The following is a 25,854-nucleotide window of genomic DNA, read 5'->3' on the forward strand; positions in this document are numbered from 1 at the left end:
TTCTGTTGAAATAGAAAGTCAACAGAATGACCTATACCAAACGGACAAGCATGAAGAAGCCACAAAGACAAGCAGAAGTCTAGCCAAAGTCTAGCAGAGAAGGGTTTTTCAGTGTTCAGGTGGCTCTTAAAACCCTCCCATTTCTTGGGGTCCACAACACTTTGGAAAAGCTGCCAGTAATATTATCCTTTTGTTTAGTCAAGTTCCACAAGATAAAGGTGACCTATCTCAGGTCTTCTTTTCAAGACAGAGAAATTTCCCACCATTTCTCTGATTCTCAGACCAGTCAGTCTGCAGGTGAGATAAGGAAGACAACGGCCCTCATGAAGCAGCAAAGTCTTCTCACTCTGATCTGGGGATTTGGGGGTTTTTGTGTGGTTTGGTGGCGGGAGAGGAGGGGGTTGAGTATTTTCCCCTCTTCTTAATTCTTAATATGGCACCTTAATGCATTACAGATCAGATAACGGTTCTGGAAGGAGGCAGGGATGGTAACTACTCAGTTTCCACCACTTCAAAACACAATCCAGAATAGAAATAGGCTTTCTGCAAATTATGTTTTTGGATGCCAATTGCCAACTCTGGATTTAGGTGGTTAATCCATCTCTGGAAAGGGCTGGTGCTTAGGGGAGATTTTCAGGTAAGATTAGATAAATTTTCCTTCACTATCTTAGATAATCCACAGGATTAATCAAAACTGGGATTTAACAGCTGACAATCTCAGAGGTCTCTTGCAAAGCAAGATTATCTTCTAAATATGATCTAAAATGCAGCAAGGACACCAAAACCTGACAAGTTCTTCAGCATAGACTATAAAATGAGAATGGAGTATGGAAGTAGGAGAGTATACTCAAATAAAACCTACTTAGTGCTACTGCCATAACAATGTGGCAAATTTAAACTCCTCTACAACATTCCTATGAACTGGGCACTGATGGAAGACAAGGGAATAATTTTTATGTCTTCTTTGAGTCTAGTTCTGTAACAGCTGTCCTGACAGCCTGTGTGTAATAGAAGGTACAGAACTGGAATTTGTGTAAATACTGAGTTTCCTTAATCCATCAGCCAGAGAAAGCATTTATCATCTTTCTAGAGTCATTTCCCCAAAAAGTACTCCTGGGATGGTCCTGACAAACTCAAATGAGGCATCAGAGACTGTGATGCTCTGTGGGGCAAGCAGAGGGAGAGCTATCCTGAGGAGCGTTAAATTCTGACACTTTAATCAGTTGTGGTTTTTAAATGTGTGAATATGCAGCCAACAGCCTTAAGTTCTGGCTTGGATGCTCTTCCCTGGTCACTCTGGAGTCTTCAATAAAGGACATGTTCTGTAAAAGGAAATTACAAGATCTGGGTTTCCTTGGTTTGTCAAAGACAGCTTAAATTTCTCTCTATTTAATTGAAGGGCAGCTCAGGTACTCCAGGTTGCACTTTAGGAGAAACTTTCTCTGAGAAATCAGTACAGCACTGGAAGAAGTTACCAAGAAGGTGTCAAAATCTCCAGTCACTGTGGTTTTCAATGCTTTGCTACAGGCAGTCATGGTTGACCTGAGTTAGCACTAGCAGTAGCACCACTTGGTAGGACTTGTAGAGATTCCTGTCAAGCAACATTTCTATGGTTTTATAATTTCCTCAGCTACCATGTTCTTCCTAATTTGTGAAAAATACAAAGTCATGTCATTTCTAATGAACACATGAAATCTCTTTCCTGTGGAAGCCCTAGGGGAGAGCTCCCTTGCCATACTGGGGAATCAGCACACTTTTGTGTGTTTCCAATGCCTGTACATTTTATGGCAGGGATTGCCATTTTGTTTACATTTAACAAGTGCCACTGCTCTGTGATTGGCTGAAAAAGTTATAAAATGGACAAAACATTCTGTAGTAAGAGCTAATGGAATAAATAATTCAAGTGTAAACATAAACAACATTAATAGGCTGTTTTGTTATCCCCACTTTGTCACACAGCAGAACAAGCCCTGAAATGTCTGAAGTAGGGGAAGACTTCAAGAAGGTGGAAGGGGAGCAAAAGGATGATGGACATAGAGATGCTGAAATGTGCCCAAGGGTTACAGACCCTGCCTACTGGGCCAATGCTGTTTAACCTCTTCATTAACTACCTGAACAATGGGACAGTGTTCCCTCAGCAACTTTATCTACAAATCTGAGTAGCTGACACAGCAGCTGGCAGAGCTGCCCCTCACAGAGACCTGGACTGGATGAAGAATCAGGTAGAGAAGACATCAAAGGTAATTCAACAAGGTGGAGTGCAGAGTCCCTCACCTGGGGAGGAATGACCTTGTGCACCAGGACACACCATGGGCTGAGGGGCTGGCAGGCAGCTCTCCAGCACAGGGCCTGGAGTCCTGGTGGACAACAAACTGATCAGAAGCCAGCAATGCAACCTCAAAGCAAAGGCCTTCCACAGAGGCTGAGGAGCTTCCTCAGTGGAGATATTCCAAACCTGACTGTCTCTCTGTACAGTCTCTACTCTACAGTCTCTCTGTAGACTCTCTGTTCCAGCTGACTCTGCTCAAGTAAGGGACAGCAGATGCTACATGTCCATTCCTATCTCTTCCATTATTCTGTTAGGAGATAAGCTCTCAGATATCAATTAATAGCTATATTCCAGGTGCATTCTCCACTATGCACACATATCCACCCTTTTTTCCCCCCTTCAGTACCCAGTGTCTGCCTGAACAGGTAATGAACAAACCCACTCAGTTATTCACAGCTTGCGTCCAAGACAAGCACAGCCCTGGTTTTATAATGTTTGTCATTAATATTTTGGGGATAAATGCCTCATTCATGAAATTTCTAGGTGATAAATTGTCAGTATCTAAAATTAAATGTGGAGAAACGTAGCAGTAGAAAGGAAATAAAGGATTAATTTAAAGGCACATAACCTGTAGAATGAAATTTCCAAACACAGACTTCCTTCAAAATGATTTGGGGAAAGCTGATGCAAAAAAATCAAAACAAATTTTTGTTTTTGCCAAAACAAATGAGGCATTACTTTGGACTGCAGTAGTTCTTCTCCCTGAACTTCACAGCTATTTTGAGTGGCATGCACAAAGGCAACAAAGCAAAAAATAACAAAATTGTCTCTGCCTGCAGCTGTGAAAGGTCAGATTTAGTTGTGCCAATGTCAGCATTATCATCTTTTGTATATAAGTCTTAACCCCCAATGTGCAGTAGGCAAAAAAGACTGAACATGTGAAGATGATTCAGAGGTGATGTGTGAAGCAGCATTAAAATGTGTTTATCACTGTTGAGTGATAGTTAAATTCAGAGGGCAGGAAGGAGAATGGAGGCTAAACTTCGAAACTAGTATTAGAGAAAAAAAATAAACATTATAGATCAAATACCAAAACCAGAAGGACTGGCAGGACCCTAAGCACTCATTTGCTGGATGGGAAAACATCAAAGACAAAAGAGAGTTCAAAAAGCCGAAGACAAAATATATAAAACTCAAAGAATAACAAACATAGAAGAAGGAATTGTGTGGTCACTCCACAGAGGAGACCTGATTGGAAGGACATTTAACATAAAATTCATAAAGGCTGTATAATTTTTAAAGGCTAAACAAATAATTCATAAAGCCCATAAAAGACTTGTCGTTCTTACAGAGACACTAACCTTATGCATATATTAGAATGCACAGTTATGCTGTCCTTAATAACAGACTGACAATAATAGCTCATTTAAAACATAGTAGCAAAGCATACATAATGTTCACATGAAACCGTTTTCTCATTAGTAAGCATGGGGATAAGAGCTGAAAAATTCTCTAAGCAATTCATCATAATGAATGAGAATCCATCAGCCTAACAAAGCACTTTTGAGCATTAAGCCCTATTTCCTAAACACACATAACTGAAAAGATATCTTTCTGAAATGCAAAGTTTGGGGATTAAGCACAGTCTCTCTTTAATTCCTGCAAATGACCCTATCTATAGACTTCAAACTGAAAACAGGCAGCAAATTACAATGCTGTCTCTTAATGCACCACTTTTTGAAGCAGCTTGTCAGGAGATGTAAGTTTAGGGCTTTTCCCTATGTAATGACATTAATTACAAAATGGAAATTTGCAGTGATTTAAAAATTATTTATTTATTTTATTTTATTTTCCTGTTCATTTCCATACAGTTAATTTCACTTGAAATGAAAATCCAATCTGAAAACAAGCTGGAAAAAGAGATCTCCTGAATTCATTGCCCCACAGAAACTTTCAGATCTGATTTTGTGTGTGTTGCTATTTCATCCCATTAGACCTGCAGAACAGAAAGAGAGTTGAATTTTGCTCTCCCAGTTCATAGAAAAAATTGAAGAATATTTAACTGCAATGACTAATCCCTCAATAAGCATAACAAAGTACAAGACTTCTACACGTTAGCAACCATGATTTGGCTAATAAATTTGGTTTGCCTCATTATTAAAACCTCCTTCCAAAGGCACTTGATTCACCAGCACTCAAGATTTTGAAAGCTTGAAGGAAACTTTTCAATAACTTTCATAGATGTCAACAGGAAGAGACAGTTTCACCAATAGTTTTCAGAGTAACAAACAGTCCAAATTCCAGCCCACAAAGGGAAATGTATCAGAGAAGACAGGAAATCATATTTCATTCCATTGAAAGTAGAGAGGAAAACAAATGTAATCATGATCAGTTGAGTTCCCTCAGTGCTCTAGTTTTTGAGCAATGACATTAAAGCCTTCTTAAAACAGGACTGTGTGGCTGTTTAAAACTATATGCTAAACTAATTTGTTCTATATTTGCACAAATGCAGAGCCATGCACCTGCAGTACTTTCTTCTGAGATGGAAGTCCCTGCTTCTCATTCATGGACACTTTCTGGCCAGCATGGAGCACAGTCAGATTCTGGTCCATCCATCAAATACACATTTGCAATGCTTAGCACCCAGTGGCATAACTCTGTGGAATCTAGGCACCTCTGCTGGTCACATGTTGTTAATCTGTCTCCTTTTCCCTGAGCCAATTCTCCTGAAGCAGCTTTATCCGCTTTGTTTATTTTAACCACAGCTGCTTAATTCTACTATATCTCTTAATACCAAATAAAAGCAGCAGGAAAAAAAAACACATAAAAAAAGAAATCAGATGTTGCAAGGACTTAGGATGAGGCAGCAATAAGCAATCTTAATCCAAATTTGTGTAAAAGAACTGAGAACTTCTGCAGCCCCAAAGAAGTTACCCTAACTTAAGATACTCTCTTGAAGATGTACTACAGGCCACAACCAAGAACACTGCATCTCAAACTTTGTTCTCCATCTGCTCAAAAAGGTCTTACACTATATTCTGCAAATCCACTTGTATCCTTCTCTTTCAGCTGTTGGAGGCACTTCTGAGAAAAGATGCAAGGAATCAGTGTGAAGAAACTGTCTTCAGAAGTTATTTGTAAACTAGTTCACTGTATGTGTGAAGTAAGCTTGATACTTGTTGGACTATAAGCATTTTACTCTTGGTCAATTTGCATGTTAAAACAGCACAAAACTCTGAGGGATTCATCCCCCTCTTTTAATTCACAACATCTGGCACCACTGACAACTCACTAAGGAGGTAAAACTCACTTCAAATTTTACTTATTTCACATCAGATTGTAGCATGGCTTCCAGTTCCTAATAACCTTGGTATTGCTCAAGCTGTGAGTAGAAAAAGCATTGCAATACTCAAATAAAACAGACAACAGGAATGAAAGCAGGCAAAGAAGTTCTTTGCCCTCTGCGCTGTCCACTCTTCCTGAAAGTGAAGTGCAATTTTGTAATAGAAATGATAATAAATAGCAATAATAAATAAATAGGGAACTAGTAATGATAATAAAGGAAGACCGCTTTTGCTCAGCACTCATTAGGAAAAGCAAAATCAATAAGTCTATTAGATCAACCAGAGCAAAGTTGTATTCAAACTAATTCAGTGCAGATTTACTATTTCTTTGGTGATATTGAAAGTTATCCTATCTCTTTCTATTAATAGATTATATTTTGAAGCTACTACCTGGAAAATAACCCAGCGGACTGGGAACATCTCATACTTATTGTTAAATATTCTGTCAAAAGGTCTTCAGTTAAAAATATTTTATGTGTTATCCATCCATTGCGTGAGTCATCACTCTCTCATTACTTTCCAAGATGTAAAGATCCTCAGGCAAGTGAAACTTTTCACCTGCAAGTTGCTGGAAATACTACAAGGCTGAGCCTAATTCTCTTCAGAGAAACTAGCAAGGGTTGACATTATAAAGGGGCCAGATCAGACAAATAAAAAGGGGTAGGAGAGCAGCCATGTGCTACAGTGAGAAGAGTTAGAAGCATGACAGTAGGCAGATGACTCGTCAGTTAACTGAATCTCACTTTTCCCTCCCATCCAGAGAGCTGTCCTAGAGAAATGAAGATCAGGCAATCACACTGGCTCAAGAAGAAACATGAATATTCAGCCAGCTACAGATTGAAAATGCCTTTGCTATCCCAAAACAAACATGGGACAGTGTCATTAGACCACTTGAGTACAGACGCATGTTGCAAACTATCTTTAAGTCGTGCATCACTTACAAGAAAACACATTTTAAAAGCTTTCACTGACTTGTCTGAAAGAGGACTGAGGAATACTTATTGTGGAAGCAAGGGAAAAAAAAGGAAATGTTCCAATTTACATCTAGAATATTTCAACAAATAGTTCATGCCAAACTCACTACAAGAAGGAACCTGCAGAGAAACAGCTGCCAGTAAAAGGAGTACTGAGGTCAGCTCTGATCCTGTTCTTTGTTGATTAACCTCCATGGGGTTAGAAAGACATGGGGCTGTTTCATCAGTATTATGATATTTTTTTTCATATACCACGATGCAAAATCTTTGTATCAGAAGAGTTAGGAAAGAAGCCACTGTTGTCAGATAGGAGCTGTGATGTTACCTTGGTATCTGAAATGCTGGAAAATTAGGCTGAGACAAAATGATGTCTAGCAACCATCTGTAAATATCTCTATAAACAGTTCTGGCAATCACTGTACCAAACAAATGAGTATTCATGATGTTTATTTATTTAGTCTTCTGACAGGCACTGCTAATAAAACAGACAGCACAGTTTGTGATGTAGTGATTTCAAAAGAATTAGAAGGAGGCAAATGTAAACATCCTAGAAAAGGTGAGTGAAAGCAACTAGAACAAACAAGGAGGACAAACAAGGCCACATGTGAAGTGGAAGATAAGCTGTATCTCATTTTCCACTGAGGAAGAAGCCAGACTCAGGAGGAATTTGGTTAGCAAAGAAAAATCCAAGGCCCTAAGGATTCACAACTAACAAAATAACTTCATACACTACCAAGAGGGGGTTCTGCAAGCAGTACATATGACACCCGATGTCCCTGATGCCTAGGGAAGAGTGCAAGGAGTGGCAAGCTTATCTGTAGTTTAGGTTGTCTTTACCACATGTTCAGTCTGCTAACATGACCAGTGGATGAAATATTTCAGGTGGCAGACATTCTGTATTTTTGGTGCCTTTAACAATCTAACTGAACCTGATGTGAAGCAGAGAAAATGGCTTCCCACTGGAGTCCAGTTGTACTTTGCACTTTTGTCTCCCCAAAAACAAAAGCAATCAATATAAATGTACAGGAAAATGCTGGACCCTGGCAGAAATTCCCATTTTTGAAAATATCTAAAAAGTATCTTAAATAATATTAACTTGCCTTACAACCTGTAAAGTTGCAGATCTTGATTTCCACTGAAACAAACAAAATAATTTTGTTTCTGTAGGTTCTCTACAGACCATATGTTCTCATTTTTGGGGCTGGATAAGGTTCACAGAAATACTACCAGAAGTAAGGCAGATTAAACGAGAGTGGTGCTGGCTCACCCTTCCCTCCCTTTCAGTGAGCCAGCACTGATTTCCTGACAGCATTCAATGTGAACATGCTGACAAGACTGCAGTGGTCACAGCTGGGAGGAACTGGAACCACAGAAGACAGTTCCATTCCACTGTTGATGGGTTGGACAGATCTGACAGATCTGTTTGTATCCACTTCCACAGATCAGAACAGGTACAGAGTTTTTACACCAACCAAAGTGAAAGGAGTAAATTAATTTTATTTTGCAAGTCAAATAAAATTCAGCAATTAACAGAGCAGGTGATTGCCAGATCAGTGGCAGTAGAATATATCAATTTCCCCAAACTTTTATGTTGACAAGAGTTACCAAGTGTACTGAATTCGTTTTTGTTACCAGAAACAGCAGCCAGGAAATTAAAAAGTGTTAACTATGCTGAGGGAACTATATCCTCAATAACTCATACTCACTTGACTACAGCTTTGTATTCAAAATTATTTTGTATTACTTTGTGCTTTTACCTAGAATCATAGCTGACTACAGTTTAAAATACCCATTCAACAATCAATGAAGATAACGAAAGGCATACTTCATTACAAAATTTTCAGGATAAGATTAAAAAAACTTTAGCCACAACATTATACAGAACATCTCCAAGCTCTTGTCTCTGCTCTGCTGCTTTCAAATGTGAGAAAGCCAAAATAAATGTAACAAACAGCAGAAACAAAAGGTAAAATCCCAATTTCATGGTCACATTTTACTCAAGTACTGCTAACAACACACAGATACTAACAGCAGCATCACTATTTGAGAAAATCAAATTAACTGCATCATATGCACACAGAAAGATTCAAATTCTGTAAGGAACAAAAATCCATGCCCACAAGCTTCATCTGGGTATGAATCAGTGAGATTACTCTTAAGGGCTCAAGTATTTAGTGCCAACACCAAATCAATATAATATTTCCTATATATGATTCTTTCCATGTGCAGAAGAAAACTCCAGCAGTTCCTCAGACTGATTTATCCATTTTAGTTTACAGAAGGGAAATAGGTCCTCAACAACTCATATTCACTTGACTGTGGCCTATAAAAAGCAAATGACTTTGCCACAGAAGAGGTAATGAAATGTGGATTCCCTCAGATTTGTGACTTATGATTGGAATATCAGCTTCCTGATCCATTGTGAACTAACTTCCATTAATGCTTGCCCTCTTAGAGGGCATGTAGAACAATTTGCTCAGGTGTGGATTCTCTGGCATCTAGCAAAGCTGGAGTTCATTCTGCAGGCTTCCTCTAAGGATCTGTATCCCCTACCCAATCACATCTTCAGTTTTATTTCTGTCCCTGCAGAATTCATTAAAATGTAAATTACATTCTACTGAAAAAAACATAAGACTGTTAATGGAATTTCATCCATTGCATTATGCAGATATCCAAAATAGACAACCACTTTGAGCTAGTCATGACATACAGTGAAAGTTATCCCCAAAGGTCATCTCTACAAATAAATGCACTAGGTTTGATTTTTTTCTTATCCCAGGTGATATTTGTTTGTGGTTCGGACACATGCTTGACTAAAAAACTTAACAGATGGAAAGAATTAAATCCTTCAAATATGGCCTAAAAATACCTCCCATTTCCCTATCTCTAATTCTTTATTCACAAGTTAACTGCCCCTAAGCACTTTTTCCTTCCATCTCTGTAGGTGACCTGCAAGTAATTTATCAAGAAAAAAGAAAAATTAAGTACAGACTAGGCTGTTTTTTTAGTAAGCCCAGGCCATGCTCTCCAGTAATCTCTGACTTGTCTGTTTCTAAGACCAAGCTACGAGACACACTTATTCTGGTGTCAGAAATACTTAATGGTTAGCCACTAAGAAGAAAACAAACAAAATACATTCACAGACAATGACCCCCCTATTTTAAATATATTTATTCCAAACAAAGGATTCATTGCCCTTCTTGTCATCCAACTTTGTTATGAAAAAAAAAAAAAATTAACTGATAAGAACCTAACACAAGACTATATATTGCTACTCTTTACAAGCACAACTGCAATGTTACATTACTTCAGTTTTCACTGAAGGCAACTGCCTTAGTTGGCAAGCTATGCATATATTCTGCAGCTATGGGATTGTCTATATTCACATCTGCTGATGGCAAATGTGTCTTCATATTTTTAAATACTAATAATGAAACTCGAATGAAAGTATCTGGTTACAAAAATTTTAAATAAAAATACCTGGTTACAAAAATTTTATCCACGGTGAAGAGAAATACACAGGTTTTCAGGTTATTCCTCAGAAAAGGCCTAATTTCCCCGAAGATTAACTTCTACATTTAGGTTAGTATTGCCTTCGTGTGGGAGCTGACTCAAGGACTAAACCCAAAGGTACAAAAAAACTTCTAAAAAGTCTTACTCCACTGCATGGAAAGCTTCAGCAGCTTACACAGGAGATCCCAATTCAAGTCCCTACTGTTGGCAAATCAGTTAGAATTTCTTTATCCTATAATTTTATGCATTTCCTAAAGCACTTTAAAGTCTCATCATCCTGGGCTGCCTGTATAAATATGCAAACTTTCAGAAAAAGACTCATTCCAGCTAGAAGTGGTGCTCATTTTGGATATGCACCACGTGGGTAAACAGCATCCTACACAGCCCACAAGCAGAGACAGAGGTCATTCACACATACAAGTTTTGTTGTCTTTAAACTTGTGGCATAAAACTGCAAAGCTGTATTGCCAAACATGGATCAGGTGGAACTAGAATTGGAACATACCCCACTTTAGAATGTATGATGATTTGGGGCACTGAAAGTATCTGTATTCCACATTTACAAGTAAACAACTCATGCAGATAGAAATAAAACATAGTTCAGTTCTAATGGGATGAAACTTTGTGTAAAAATATAAATTGCATTTGTAGTCTCACAACCATATTTTAATTTTTTCCATCAATTTGGATACTATATATAAATTAGCCATTAACGAGAACACAGACATTATTGCATGTAAGTACTGTGACTAAAGTGAGTCAAAAGCCTTCTATTACTTCTGAAATACAAGATTCCCCATCTGGAAGATTAGAAAATAACACTTCTATACCCTACAGAGGTATCTTCTTTCTCTAATTAAAACATCCTTCTGAAGAAAAGCAAACAATTGAAGCACCAGAATAAATTAGGGAAAGCTTGGGAATAAAGAGAGAATACAGAGGCTATGAAATGCAAACAACATTTCCATCTTATTACCCCACATATTGCACTTTTTTGTATTTTTTTTTTTCTATTTGTATGGTACTTTTGTAGTGTCTACAAACTTCCAGCACAGAATCCCTTGAGAGGTAAGCCATACCTATTTTTGGTTTGCCAGTTACCTTCATAAGCCTGGCAATCAAAGGACCACTCCTCACTAAGAATAATTTCTGAGTAGTGGTCTTTCACTCCCTGGATTTTCTTGATACTCCTCAGTACCATTTCATGTTTCTGTATTTTGGCCCATGGTATCCATGGCTAAACCAATGTTCAACCCTAGCTACTGAAAGCCATACTAATGATGATTTTGCTGACTTTACAAGGACAGATACATGCAAGACATGTAGATAGTGGAGGCCTGTAGAGCCATAAAAAGTCTAAAATAGAGCAAAATATAACTACAAGCTCCAAAATCCATATTTGGATATCTGTATGATTCAAAGCACAAAGAAAAGAAGGCACTTCCTCTAAATGAAGTTCTACATTTTTCTTGAGAGAAGCCCAAACCATTTCAGGCTAAACTCATCATCACCATTTTCCCTCTGAAGAGTATTATTTCTCAGAATGATGTTTCTTCTTTATGAAGCAAGTGGGAATGCATGACTGTACACAGTCTCCAAAAACAGCTAGTCTTTTACAAAAAACCACTGAGTTTACTGCTGTGAAGGAAGTATGCTTACTTGTCTTTACTGGCTGCCACAGGATGCCTCAGTGTGCATGTAACAGGACTAGTGGATTCTCTGGAAGGTGACAATTCATAACACCCACTATGTGGAAATGTGTTTGTTTATACAGCTCTGCATGACAACAGATGATGGAGCTGTCAACATCAGTCTGAATACTTGATGTCTTATGGCACATAACCTTCTATGCTTTTAGTGATTGACTTACATAGCACCAATTTGGCTGCCCAGAAATGGCAACTTCCAAAGTCAGAGGTCTGTAGATCTTCAAACTTCTCACAATTCTGTCTCTGGTCTTCCTTTCAAGCATGGTATACCTGGAATGTCCTTTCCCACATGGGTTTGCCAAGTCATCAGTCTTTATGCATTAGAGCCCGTCTGTAGGGACCTTGAGTTGTGCTGAGACTGCTCATTTACTATATTTAGACCTGAGAATTATCTGCAATTATGTGCAGACAACATACTTAAAATGGCACAAAGATGAATCACAGAATCACAGACCAGTTGAGGTTGGAATGGTCCTCTGAAGGTCGTCTGGACCAGCCCTACTGCTCAAACAGGGCCACCTAAACTCAGTTGCCCAGGACTATGTCCAGGTGGCTATTGAATACCTGCAATGATAGAGAATCCACAACTTCTTCAGGCAACTTGTTCGCCCTCACAGTAAAATAAGTGTTTTCTGATGCTCAGTTTTTGCCCATTGCTTCTTGTACTGTCAGAGGTCAACATTGAAAAAACATGGCTTGTTTTTCTTTACCTCCTTCTGTCAAGTATTTGCATACATTAGTTAGATCCCTCTCTTCTCCAGGCTAAACAGTCCTGGCTCAGTCATCCTTCCCTTACAGGAGAGACACTTCTTCATCTTCATGGCCATTTGACTCACTCCTTTATCTCCATGTCTCCCTGGTACTGGGAAGGCCAAAACTCCAAGTGTGGCCTCACTAGTACTGAATAAAGGAGAAAGGTCACCTTTCCTTTACCTGCTTGCAACACTCCTAATGCAGCCCAGGATACTGTTGGCTTTCTTTGCAGCAAGGACACATCGTTGGCTCCTGTTCAACCCGGTATCCACCAGAATGCCCAGGTCCTTTTCTGCCAGCTGCTTTCCAGCCAGTGGCTCCAGCACATAGTGGTGCACAGGGTTGCTCCTCCCCACATTGCATCTTCCCTTGCTGAACTTCAAGAGTTTCCTGTCATCCCATGAAAACCATCTCCATATCATGTTTATATTTTGGTTAAAGCAGAAGGAACTCACCTGAAACTAAACTGGGCCTCTCTGTAGCCAAAAACCATGAGATGCTATATTTTGAGCTAAACGAAGCTAAACAAAGCTTTTGGTAAGAGCTACCAAAATGGCCCTAAGCAACTTGTTCTTCCTGCAAGGGCACCCTGAGATGTCTGTCACTCACATGCTACTACTTTAATAGTTTATGCAGCCCATGAAGTGTTCACAATCTGGCAAGCATAGGAAGGTAGAAGAAGGAAAGAAGAAAAGTTGCCCCAGGAGCCAAATGTGAAAGCATAAGCAACACATAAACAAAATCTCCAAATCTGTAAGAGTGGCAGCATTTAAATAAACATAAAAAAGGAGTTCTACCTCTATCAGAGGGATGTGTCATTGAACAAATTTGCTGGGACTCGTTACCTTCTTACAGAGTCAAGATATCCTGTTATCACATGAGAATCTTGAGTTTCATTTACCAGGTCTGTATAATTCATAATAAAGCTCCAGTTGCTGACTGTAAATCTGTACAGTGTAATCTGCCTGCACTGTGATGCTTGTCATGATAAAATCAATCTGGGATAATTTTCTCATATGATATCTCTAACTTGCCTCACACAAGGTATCTGACTGGCAAATTTAGGTAATCCTAAACTGCAGGCTGTGCTATAGATTTCAATGCAAACATGGGTTACATTAACACATTGACTAAAATAATCTCCCAGCAGAGAGACAGTTATGGGATTTTGACCTTTCCAGTCTCTATCCATAAAGCTTTCAAAAAATACTTCCCATTCCACAAGATGAAACAGCTTTTGCTTTAGCTAGAATACCCAAAACCACAGTCCTTGCTCACCTGTCTTCCTATATGCTTCCATCTCTTTTACCACATTCATCAAGGAGAATCTGAAGTGGCCTTTGTTATTGTTGCCATTTTGAAATCCATCCTGCAAGACCCTAAGTCAGGAAATTTCCTAAAGTCAGGAAATACCAATCTAACTTTCAATCTGTCTTCATATGTGCTGACATATTTCTCCAGTTATCCTCTGACCTCAGGCACACTACAAGAATACAGAACCCTGTGCAGTGATGCTTTGCTGTTCCCAGTGCACACCTGAGGCTTGAGCCCTGTGCCTCATGAGCTCCTAGCTGATGCTTTTCTATAGAAATTAGATTACACTTGAATACACTTCTTAGCTACAAAATGGAAGGGAATTAAAAAAAAAAGAAAAAAGAAAAAAAGAAAATGGTCCTAGATTATGAATAGCCCTCTACTCCTATGTAGAGTGAGAGCATTTTTTCTCAAATCACCTGTTAATTAAATTTCTTGTTTGCATTTGCAAGGTTCAAGGAAAAAAAAGTGATCCCTGTAGAAGAAACGATCATCTCTCATGGATTAGCATGTTCTTGTATGGCTTAGTATCACCCTGGCTTCACATCTACCTTGCATTTCCAAGGTAATTCAGCTGCCTGCAACAGGCAAAACTCTTGTCTGTCCATCTGGTCTAGGAGAGAGGTAAATGAAGATCAGTGTGCTCAACAGTTTGAAAGAGCCTGAAAACTGAGAATCAAATGAAAACAAGAGCACAGGACAATATATGTTTAAAAGGCTCACAGATCTGTACTCCAGACACAAAATCCAGCTTTGTGTATTCTAACCATAAGACTATGACCAGCCATGCACTGCAGCAATGACAGCTGCAGAAAGATCTCATTACTCTCTCCAGATGTAGAAAAGGAACACTTTGCTACTTCTATCAGGAACCTTTGGAAGTGACCTCTGGTCTCATAAATGCTTCTCTAATTGGTCAGGGTAAATGCAGATTGATTTATGTCACAGATATTGAAAACATCAGCTTCCATCATCATTTAAACTGAATGAAACTTTGAATAAATCATGCATTTTAACCTGCATTACTTTTGTACCCTTTATTCTGCTCCTTTCTGTAGATAATTAATGTATCTTTTTGTCAGGCCAGAAGAGAATCTGTTTCTATACACTATGTCATCTTTTGTTGGTAACTGAATTTTAGTAGAAATTGGCACTCAATCAAAAGCCACACTAGAGCATTTCAAAACTATATTCAAAACTATTAGTTAGTTACACAATGCTATGTCTAGCATGCTGTATGAATAAGAAGAAACCCCATCGTTTTGATTTTTAATGGATTTATTTAACAGTAGCAGTGTTACCTGTAGTTAAAAAACTGAATATTTCTCATGACCCAACTCTGTAAAAATGTAGAAACTGTTGTGCTCATATGCTAATCCTCATTCTCTATATGCTCAAAAATAGAAGGCAAGTCTGCCTGCTTTTTCAGCTGCCAGTTTTTCAATACCAAATAAAATAGGTGTTGAAAAGAACCAAAGGAATAATGTGAAATGAAAGCTACTCCTGGTTTAAGCTTTCAAAAACTGGTTTGGTCTTTCAGTCAGCTTTGCTTCCAGCTGCTAAGTCTTCCACCAATTTTTTCCCTTGCCTTCTTTGTAGAAATCAACAGCAGGTATCCACTCCTTCTATGTTTTTATTTAACTTGTATTTTCAGAAATTAGAGTCATGAAATGTGTTGCAAAGATTTGAAATGGGGTTAGTTTTTCAAAAGAAGTTAAATAGAGTTGAATTAAAGGGTATCTTTTTTCCCCCTCTACCTTAGAATGCTAATTAACAAGTAGCAAATATCCAAGAGAGGACTCTCTGGGCAAAGCATTAAGGAATTCTAGTAATTCTTTATGTTGCACTTATTCAAGTACTTTGCCTTTTCAAAAATAAAAACTATTTTCATTTTCCTCTCTATTTTAAAAAAAGCCCATCTCCAGTAAAAGTTGTGCTGGAAGGGCAAAAAGATAACAGAGCAGATGCTATAAGGATTCACACTGCAGTAGCAATGGAACAATATCTCTTCATGCCATGGTCAAAATAGCAGCATGAAATGAGTATCACATGCAAATTCACCCTGCTATAACAAACAAGGAAAAATATTTCCATAAAAAGCAGCAGCCTGGGAGTAACAGTAAAGACATTAGTCCACGCTGATTCTTTAGATACACTGGTCTGTTAGGCTCCTCTCTTGCTGCCAGAACAGCACTGTTTCACTTTGCTCAGATATTTTTGTCACAGGCATAACTGTGATGATTTTGCAGTCCTACCTCACAAGCCTGTCCCCAGTAACAGGGACTGCTGAGGTGAGGTTACATAAGGGACAGCAAAGCTTGTACTGTCTAGTGAGAACAAAAGTAATGAAATAAACAATTTTTTGCCCAAAAAATAGATCTTTATTGATTGTTTTAAGTGTGATTTTACTAGTTAAGAGATCTTGCTTGCTTAACTTACATGCCTGACATTAAAGGACCGGCTGTGGCCATAACGAGCAGTTTAAAATTTGGGATTACAGGTGTGGTCATGAAAAGAAAGAGAAGAAGAGGGAAAAGTCCAACTGATTGTTCCATTATGCCATTATTAACCAAGAGAAAACTGTAGGTTGCAATCACTCAGGATGTGTGAGAAGAAAAAGAGGACACATAGATGAAAGACTCTGTGGGTTTTTTTCAAATAAAGAAAAACAACCAAAGTTGCATAAATAAGATTTCCATACCTAGCATAGCAAGGTAGCAGTACTTAATAGAAAACGACACTTACTTGTTTCACAATATTAAAGGAAGGTGTAAAACAAAAATTCCTACAGTTTATCAATGTGAAGTGATAAATTTACTTCACAATTATTTGATCCTGAGATGCACCATTTCTTTCCCCCTCCAAAAAAATGCTATCAGAATCACTCTGGCATGTGTCCAGTACTTTTTAGACACTAAGTGATACTTCTGTGATGACCTCTAACACTCTTCTTCCCCTGGTCTATTTCTCTAAAAGTAGGTAGGGTAAGGCTTGCACCATCCTTAGCACTGAGAGAATGAGAGCAATTTCCCTTTACACAGTTTAAAATAGAAATACAAACCTTGCCAGAATGATTTGAAAGCCCTGGCAGATGGATAAAATATTTCTGAATCTGCATCGTGTAACATTTGGCAGCTAGCATGAGTACTGAACAGCTGACTTTTATGCAATGACATTATTAATTATATCTTCCTTGCCAAACAAGCACCGTAACTGAGCCTTTGCAGCAGTGTGTCATCAGGCAGCTCATGCATGTCTGCTGAGCTGCTCATACGGTAAGAGATGGAGCTGCCCTGTCCCAGGCCTCCTAAAAACATCAGCCAAGCTCCCATCTGATTGCAAGAGCTACTATATATGGGCCAAAGACAGTGCAGCAAGCAGAAGGGGGTATGTTCAGCCCGTGTCGTCAGACATGGGACAACAGCCATTCCCAACATTATTCCTGGCTTGCCAAGACCACCAACAGTGCAAGACAGTCATTCATGCCTCCTGACTAATTTGCATAAAATTTGCTAGCAAGCTGAAATATCTTCATTTTGGACATATTCCATTCAAGGGTTGGTTGGTTGTTTTTTGTTTTTTTTTTTAACTGGAACTTTTTTTAACTGCAGAAGCATCTCAAAAGCCCCTGTATGCCTGCAGGCATATATTAGCTGAGCTCAGATTTGCAGAGTGCAAAACTAACTCAACAAAAAGCCAGCTCTTGTTTCAGGAAACAGAAGAGCTGACAGAAGCCATCATGTCTCTAATCCTAACTGCTTTAAGCCTCAATTTTGTGCAAAAACCTTGATCCTTCTCACTTCAAGCCAACATAAAAAGTATTGGATAGATGTATTAGATAAATGCATAAGTGTCTGCAACACTAGTAATCCAAACAACATACTCACATATTCTCTGTCCCAAATCCCAACAGCCACTCAATCTATTGCTTTGACTTCCCTGTTTCATCCAAGCTCTCAGCTGACTCCTAGAACCTGGTTGTTTAACTCCTGGAACCTGGTTGTTCTACACTTCTTCACACAGAAATTCCTGGGGGAATTTCTTTTTTAATCTGATGATCTCCCTTCACTTCCATGCAAATTCCCTCTTAGGCAGTCAAAAAAACAGGTGAGAAGCAGCACAGAGTTGATTCCTTCTCAGGCAGCATAGTTCCTGGCCAGCCATTTGCACTGAGATCTTTTGGATAATACAAAACCATGGTGGGTGTTTGCTGTCCCACACTGATAAGACCCAGCACATCCAATTATATTTCAAACTTTGTGAGCAGCTCCACAACTTCATAAACGTGACTAATTCTGACAGCAACTTACTGAAACAGGCAAATTAATACATTGGATTCATGCAATCCTCACAGAGCCCTGAAGTAATCAAAAAGTTACTGGTAAGCTTAGTTTGCTTTTGAGCAGACCATAAACATGCATATTTAGATGAATGATAAATGTATGGGTACAAAGAATGCCACAAACCATCGTCACCATCATTGTCACTAGCATGTCTATAACTAAACATGGAAAATATGCAGTATTGTTCTCACTTTCCAAAGCTACAGATGGAGTCTGTTTTAAAAATGCAGCAAAATACTGACTGTCACCATGGGGTACTCATTTTCCACTTGCTCTAAAAATTTATCCTGTTTTATCAATGGGTTTCTTTATTTGATTACAATTATATTCAAGTATATGACAGTGTGTGTGAGTTCACAAGCTCTCTGTTCCATGTATTTCATGGATCATTCCCAGCACTGCATGGTAGCTCTAGCTGCATCATCAGAATGTTAAAAATTCAAGTTGTAATAGGAACCAACAGAGAACAGAAAATTGGAGCAGCATCTGGCATAACAGGAGGGCAAAGGATACAGCAACTTCTGCCCCTCATAAGACAGTTATTACTGCTCTTGTATCTTCAAAAAGAGAAACTGCCTACATGCCACAAATAAGAGCCTACCTTAGATTTTACAGAAGAGAAGAAGAAGCAGTGAGGAGAAGAAATAATGTGGCAGGAGGCAGAGAATGCCAGTTGTTTGCCATAACATTGCCATTGACCAAAACAGCAAGAGATGACCATCCCTCCATTGTATGTTGTGAACAAGGCTCCAGAGTCACCCCACACAGACGAGGTTTACATGCACCCCTGAATAAAAAGCTAAGCTGGCTTTAGACCTCCACATAGAAGAAAGTACCAGAACAAAACGTGGAAAGAATGCACCATGATGTCAGTAACTTCTAACCTATTGGGCTTTTTATGTCAGAGGTGGACAACTGGAAATTCTGCAATACCCCAAAGTGACAATCCTGGCCAAGGGAATGGGCAGGAGTGCTAAAGGAGTACTTGTCTTAGAGATTTTCTCCAACAGACCCTCAGGTCTGAAATTTCCCTAAGGATACATTGAAGGCATGAATTATGGATCATATGGAAGCTGTTAAACTGTTTATGCCTAAGAAGTGCCTCTGTTGAATGGACAGCACTCTTTCAGGGGCTGAACTGACAGAACGTGAATTAGGACAATGCAGTGATGGCAAATAATGTCACTTCACTCCAAGTTGAGGGATCTTGACTTCCTATGCTCAAAGCATTTGCCTGGGAAAGTTGGTTTTAAGCCCCAGCCATAGGAATTGCTTACTTTATTATCATGATTAAACTTTATCATCAAGACTTCTCTTTTGGAATGGTGCTGACAAAAACTAGACCAGTCTCTAATAATGACTTTGCTGTGTTATAATTTTAGTTTTCTATAGTGAAATCACATTCACCTGCTGTTGTAGTTTTGAAAAAGGCTGAAAAAAAGCAGCAGTACACTTCTAAGCAGAGTTCTTATTGCTTGGGTTCTTGCAAATGTGTGACTTCAGTTCTAGAACTACTGAGCCACAGTTTCAATTTAGAAAAGTGTAACTGAGTAATCTGATGGAATGAAAGAATGAATGAGTGAATGAATGAATGAGCTGTGTTGCTGTTAAATCTACTCCCCAGTTGCAAAGAAGCAGCTATTTAGTCTCAGCTAAAGCAATTCCCTGTTTTGTCCTAGTCCGGGAATATTTTAGAAACCAAATCTAAAAAAAAAAAGAACTCTGATTCCAGCTGGATGGGGAAAAAACAGAGGCAGACAATATTTAATCCTGACAACGCTGTAGCATTTTCATACAACACAAAATAGTCCTAAACCAGACCGACACAGCTCTTATGAGGTGGGGAGGCAGGGAGGAGCATTAATACTTAATTGGTATTAATGATTTGAGTATAATATAGAAGTCCCTGCTTTCACATTTCAAGGGAAAAAGTGGTTACTAAGCAAAGCTTTGAACACATCATAAGATAGCATCTTAATGACCACTTTGGCAGACTCTCTTCATTATTCAAATGAAAATTTAAGAGTCACAAATAAGAACAGCATTCACCATGCTTCAGCTCCTTTCCTTGCTGATACAAAAAGTGAAAATGACAAGATTGTGTGGTCTCCTGTGGAAAACTAAAAAAGATCTGTTAGCACAGCCTGCTGGTTTTCAAAGCTACAGATAAAAAAAACTTCTCTTTTTTTTCTGAAATATTTTTTCTTCTCCCCTTCTGCTGCCTCCCAAAAGAAGCTGTAGACTATGATGAGGTCACCCCTCAACCTTCTCTACTCCAAGGTGAACAAACCAACAGACATCAGCTGCTTCTCCTAAGTCTTGCCCTTGAGACCTTTCACCATCTCGGCTGTCCTCCTCTGCACACACCCTAAAATAGTCTGAAGTCTTTCTTTTATAAAGGCATCTACAGCAGCCCCCAGCACTCGAGGTGAGGCTGCCCCAGCTCAGAGCAGAGCAGGACAATCCCCTCCCTTGCCTGGCTGGTGATGCTGTGCCTGATGCACCCCAGGACAGGGTTGGCCCTCCTGGCTGCTGCCAGGGCACTGCTGACTCATGTTCCACTTGCCATGCACTCAGGCCCAAGGTCTTTCTTAGTCATGCTGCCATTCTTGCTCTGGCCAATTTTAAGCAACACAAAAAGAGCAGCGTAATTGCTGTGAAGAAATGCAACCCAAATGTCATGGCAGAGGCGATATAGCAATTACGTCAGGCAGGCAGCACTCTCACCCTCAACTTGTCATTTGCCTCCTGACATGTCATATGACCTCAGAGAGCCACTGCACAACCTGAGCTAGATGTATTGCCTTCTTTGACCTGTAGAACTACATGATCTTTGAACAGCAAAGTATCTTCCTTATCATTCTATAAGCAAATTGACTGCCTCATACATTTAATCCTCTCTCCCAAAGCTGTACAAAGCTGAAGTACAGATGTGGATAGGAACATACATGGCTGACCATTCTATCAAGTACTGGCACCTTCTGTTTATTCCTCGTTCCCCTCCACTCACTCTATGCAGAAGAAAATCCAAGACACTTTTCAGTGCACTGGTTGTACAATGATAGCACAGTCCAGGCAAGTTGCCTCTGGAACTGGGTACATGGGGCTCAAAGGAGGCAACTGTAAAGTTAAACTGGCTCTAGACACAGGCTAGGAGGGCTTTGTAAGGTACTTAGTGGCACCAACCAATATGAACTTGGAGGTCTTTCATTCAACTTTATTGACCAGCATGGCTTGCCTGCAGTTGAAAAATCCTTAATAATTACAACTTGCTGAACAAAAAGGCACATTTTTGTGCAGTAATAATGTTTCTTCTGCCTTGTCCCTCTGAAAATGAAACATTTTCTATGCTGTTTTCCAAAGCCACTGTAAAGATTTATCCGTTCATTCTCAGCCCATGCAGAATTTTTTTGTGCACATGCTAAACCATGCACATGCCAGAGAGGGTAGAGCCAAGGTTAAACTGAACCACCAGAGACAGCTCTCCCACTTTTCTGTAACCTCTGCAAAATGGTAGAAACTGAAAATGGCTTCAAATTGAACAGCTGACACCACATAAAACATTGAAGCAACTCAGAGGTCAGAAATGAAGCAGGGTTAGCAATCATAAATTAAATGTGCTGAGATTCTTTGTTTATGCATCACTTGCTTTGTGCTTCACAAGAATTAGACCTGTCCAAGTACATTTCTAAGGAGGCAGCTCAGGATTAATTTCTGGCTAAATGAATCCTTTCTTGGTGACAAGCAGTACGTAGTGATTCCTATGCTGCAGCAAAAATTTTCAAAGGCTATTTCCTTCATGGATTAAAAAAAAAGTTTCTAGGGGAGGATGGTTTCTTAGCTAATTTTCTAACAGTCTTTGTGAGAAGGTGAAATCACAAAATCACAGAAGGTGTTGGAAGGGACCTTTCAAGATTATCTAGTCCAACACCCATGTTTAAAATGTTTCAAGAAGCTTAAATATTTCTTTAATAAAAGTAGCAATGGCTTCCATTTAACATCATTGCAGTAATTTCACTGATTTTCTGTTAGCAAAAAGTCTTAGGGAACACTTTTGTTAGAAAAAGTATGCTTACTTAATACAGTTTTAAAATCACTTTCTAAACAGTGTTAGGTTCAACTTTCAGATTAAATTAAGATCAGATGACCAGAGATCAGATATGCTTTGTGCAAGGGAAAGGTGGCCAAAATTAATTCTAGGAAGGAAGTACATTCAAATCCACTTTTCTAAACTTATTTCTGAATTAGTCTTTTTGATCTCATTGTCATACATATACATGCATGTGTGTGAAAGTCTGTCATATGTATCTGAATTGTCTAGGCCTAGAAAATAAGCTACACACATGACAAAGACTTCAAAACATTTCATTCATATGTATCCTAATTTCCTCATAAAGAAAAATAAACTGGCACATTGTTTCCTGAACATCAACAAACTACAGGTAAAACATTTAGATGTGACTCTAATGAGAAAATTAAGTGGTAAAAAGAGTCTAAGCATAAATGATTTTCTTAAATAGAAAAGACAAAACTCTGGCTACAGGGAAATCAATGTTAGAGCTTCTGCTGACTCGACAAAATCATAGAAAGGAGGGATGGAACTCAGGCTTCCCTATCCTCTTCATTATAAATGTTTCACAATAAAGATAGATAACACAAAATTCAGAGGAGAAGGAAGAAACGGTAAGAGGGACAAGGATCCCACCCTACCATTGGCAGCAGGATCCAAGCCATGCCCCACTGCCCCAGTGGTGAAACACACAGTTGGCTCCCACCATTAGTTGAACAGCTGTTTTTCAAGAAATAGATTAACTCCTGCACACCACTTTTAGGAAAACATTTCTGGGGAGCTAAAGAAAAAAAAGAAAATAATTTTTATGCACTCAGGTTCATAAAATGTAGTTATCTATTTTCTTCGGGTTTTAGAGAGTGGAATGACCTTGCTCCTTGGCAGATTTTTGGCAAGAATGCCCAAGATAGAAATGCAATAATGTGCTCCAAGATCTTGACCTAATCTCTACTTAGCACGTTTCTGACAAAGGGGAAAGTCACACATTACCTTTTTAGTGCAACAATTAACAGCAAGAAAAAAGCAAAAACAGCTAAACCCAGATGTTTCAAATACAGACAGCAAAACTAGCATAGAATTGCTGATCTACACAGCCTGGGTTTGCTGTGATATGGGTGCTTAGCTGCACTCTGAGAATTTCAAGCACTTTTGAAGTATGAAGCATTGCCAAGTATTAGCTCAGATGTGTTAAATACATTGTCAGGTGGCTATATCCTGGTTAAATATAATAGAAAGTGACCACACGTTTCCTACAATTTGGAGCTTTGCAGCAAGTATCCAGAATGAATGAACTTTACACTATGCAACTGACAGAGAAGGACACCAACTGTTCCACTTAGAAAGTGTAACTGGAAGAGCAGAACCTAATATCTGATCCCTTCAGGCCCTGTAACAGCATTTAAAGCTACTGTAAGTAATGTAGAAATGTATTCTGCCACACACAAGGACAATTCTCTAAACTGCTTAGCCTATGTTTTAGTTTATATCTTCACCCCAGCCCATCATTTTCACTTTTGTAACCTCTCCCTCTCAGGGCAGCTGATACCCTTCCATTCCCCATGTGGCTGTTTAGAATATTCAGGGAATCAAATTAAAATAGATACTCACATCAATAGTTTGGATTTTCTGGCCCTAAATGCTAGCCCCTGCCTAGAGGTGCTAAGATTGGTACAAGATTTGAGAGGACCTTATTTGCAGTTTCCTAATTTTAGATCTTCCCTGTGGACTGTACAAGCAGCCAAGATAGAAGTAGAAGGTCTTTGACCATGGGTGACCATGCCCAAATCTATGGCTCTTTCTATGGGCAAACAGGTGCCCCAGAAACACCTTAAAAACACATTCCTTTTTTTTTTTTTTTTTCTGCCTGCAAGATAGAAGAATGAAGATGTTCTACACAGCTATTCACAAAATCCCCCCAAATTTTTCTACTCCCAAATGAATTTCTAGTAACAACCTGACATCTACATGAAGAATCAATCAATGAAGGGAAACCAGAAAGAGCAAGTCTCTTGTTCCCTTATGAGCATTAGAGATTGCTTTCAGACAAATTACATTAAATTTTTTCTCACTTAGTGAATGACTTAAATGTACAACAAGAAGACAGAGAGATTATACCAGCTGAGCTTCTCATGTTATTAGCACCTATAAATCTCAAGTTATGCACTATGCTAGTACTGTATCTATGAAAATGTTCAATTTCACAGTATAGATTTGATGAGAACTATCAGCTCACTTGTGAACAAGGGATCAGGAATCTTCACTGCTTCACACAATGCCTTTCTATCCCTTAGAATAGGAATTACAGCACATGCACATAAATCCCATCCATCTCTGGTATGAACACTTCCAATATTCAATCATTTGCAGAAAAAAAAAACACTATAGCTTTTAAAGGGAACACAGCCTTCCATGTCAAAATACTGGTTGCTGTGGGCATTCAGAACTTTGTATGAAATCAAAACAAACTGAAGGCAATCAGCTCCTTGGTAAATCAGGTATGTGTTAGTGGATGCAGGAACAAGAGAACAGTGTGACCTCCAAGACCTAGATTCTTTCTTCAGTGTGATGCTGGTCTGCTGCAGGGCCTGCAAGGAATGATTTCATTGTCTGCAATTGGATTTCTCCATTAATAAAATTAGTCTCAGAGCATTTAGATTTTTTTGAAAACACTTTTTGATCTGCTGATGAAAAAATCAGTCTTGCAAATTTCCTGATTCTGTATTTATACAGTAAGGACCTACCTGGAGCTCAATGATTCTACACCAGTGAAAATCAAAGTATGATGATAGTAATCACTAGTAAAAGATTTAATCAGAACAGTTATTGCTACTTGATTGTCAAAAAACAAACCCCAACCACCTGAAATCTACTAGCCCCTCCATAGGTTTACCTAATGTTACAGTATTAACAAAGAAACAGAATTAATTCATTCATTTCAAATCAGCATCAAAGTTCTTCAAGATGATCTGTCATCCATACAGTCACTAGGACCATACTTGCTTAGTGGTTCCATACAATGAAAGTGAAATTGTCCATATCCTGCTTTTCATTGGGAATTGGTCTGACTCCTCACCAAGTCTTTAGATACTGAGGAAGGTATCAATTAGATGGCAACAGATTTGCTGCTAACAACCTGGGTTAGATTTAAAACTATGACCTCCTGCACAGTGCTTTGTATCTCAGATGAGCAGTTCCCCTTTTCCTGTCTCAAGTGTAAAAGAAAGTGTAATGATGGTATTTCTTCACCATAATATTCTTTTCTCAAATTGTACGTCATTACCTAGACATACATTTTCCTTTACTACCATACCCTCAGCCAGATGTCTGTCCCAATAAAAATGCTCAGGAAACAGCATCTAGCCAAGACATATTGATAATGAACAACTTGTGTGTGCATAATCAGACTGCATTAAAAGAAAAAAAATACCTGTACACCTCTAAGTAATATGTGGATATTTTTAAGTCTCCAAGGCCTAGTAGAGGACCAACAAACCACCTAGTTAGCTTATTACTGGTCTTCGTTTTTCATTACTGGATGAAAATCCCTTATGATGGTTGAAGTGTAT

At 38.8% G+C, this 25,854-nt stretch overlaps 1 protein-coding gene across 9 annotated transcripts in view; it reads right to left on the reverse strand.

Moving 5' to 3' along the window:
• TSPAN9 (tetraspanin 9) overlaps positions 1–25,854 on the reverse strand; it is a 166,781-nt gene that overhangs the window by 13,603 nt on the left and 127,324 nt on the right. The gene's annotated exons all lie outside the window — the stretch shown is intronic.

This window comes from Erithacus rubecula (genome assembly GCF_903797595.1).
Source record: "Erithacus rubecula genome assembly, chromosome: 1".
In the NCBI taxonomy this organism is placed as follows: domain Eukaryota; kingdom Metazoa; phylum Chordata; class Aves; order Passeriformes; family Muscicapidae; genus Erithacus; species Erithacus rubecula.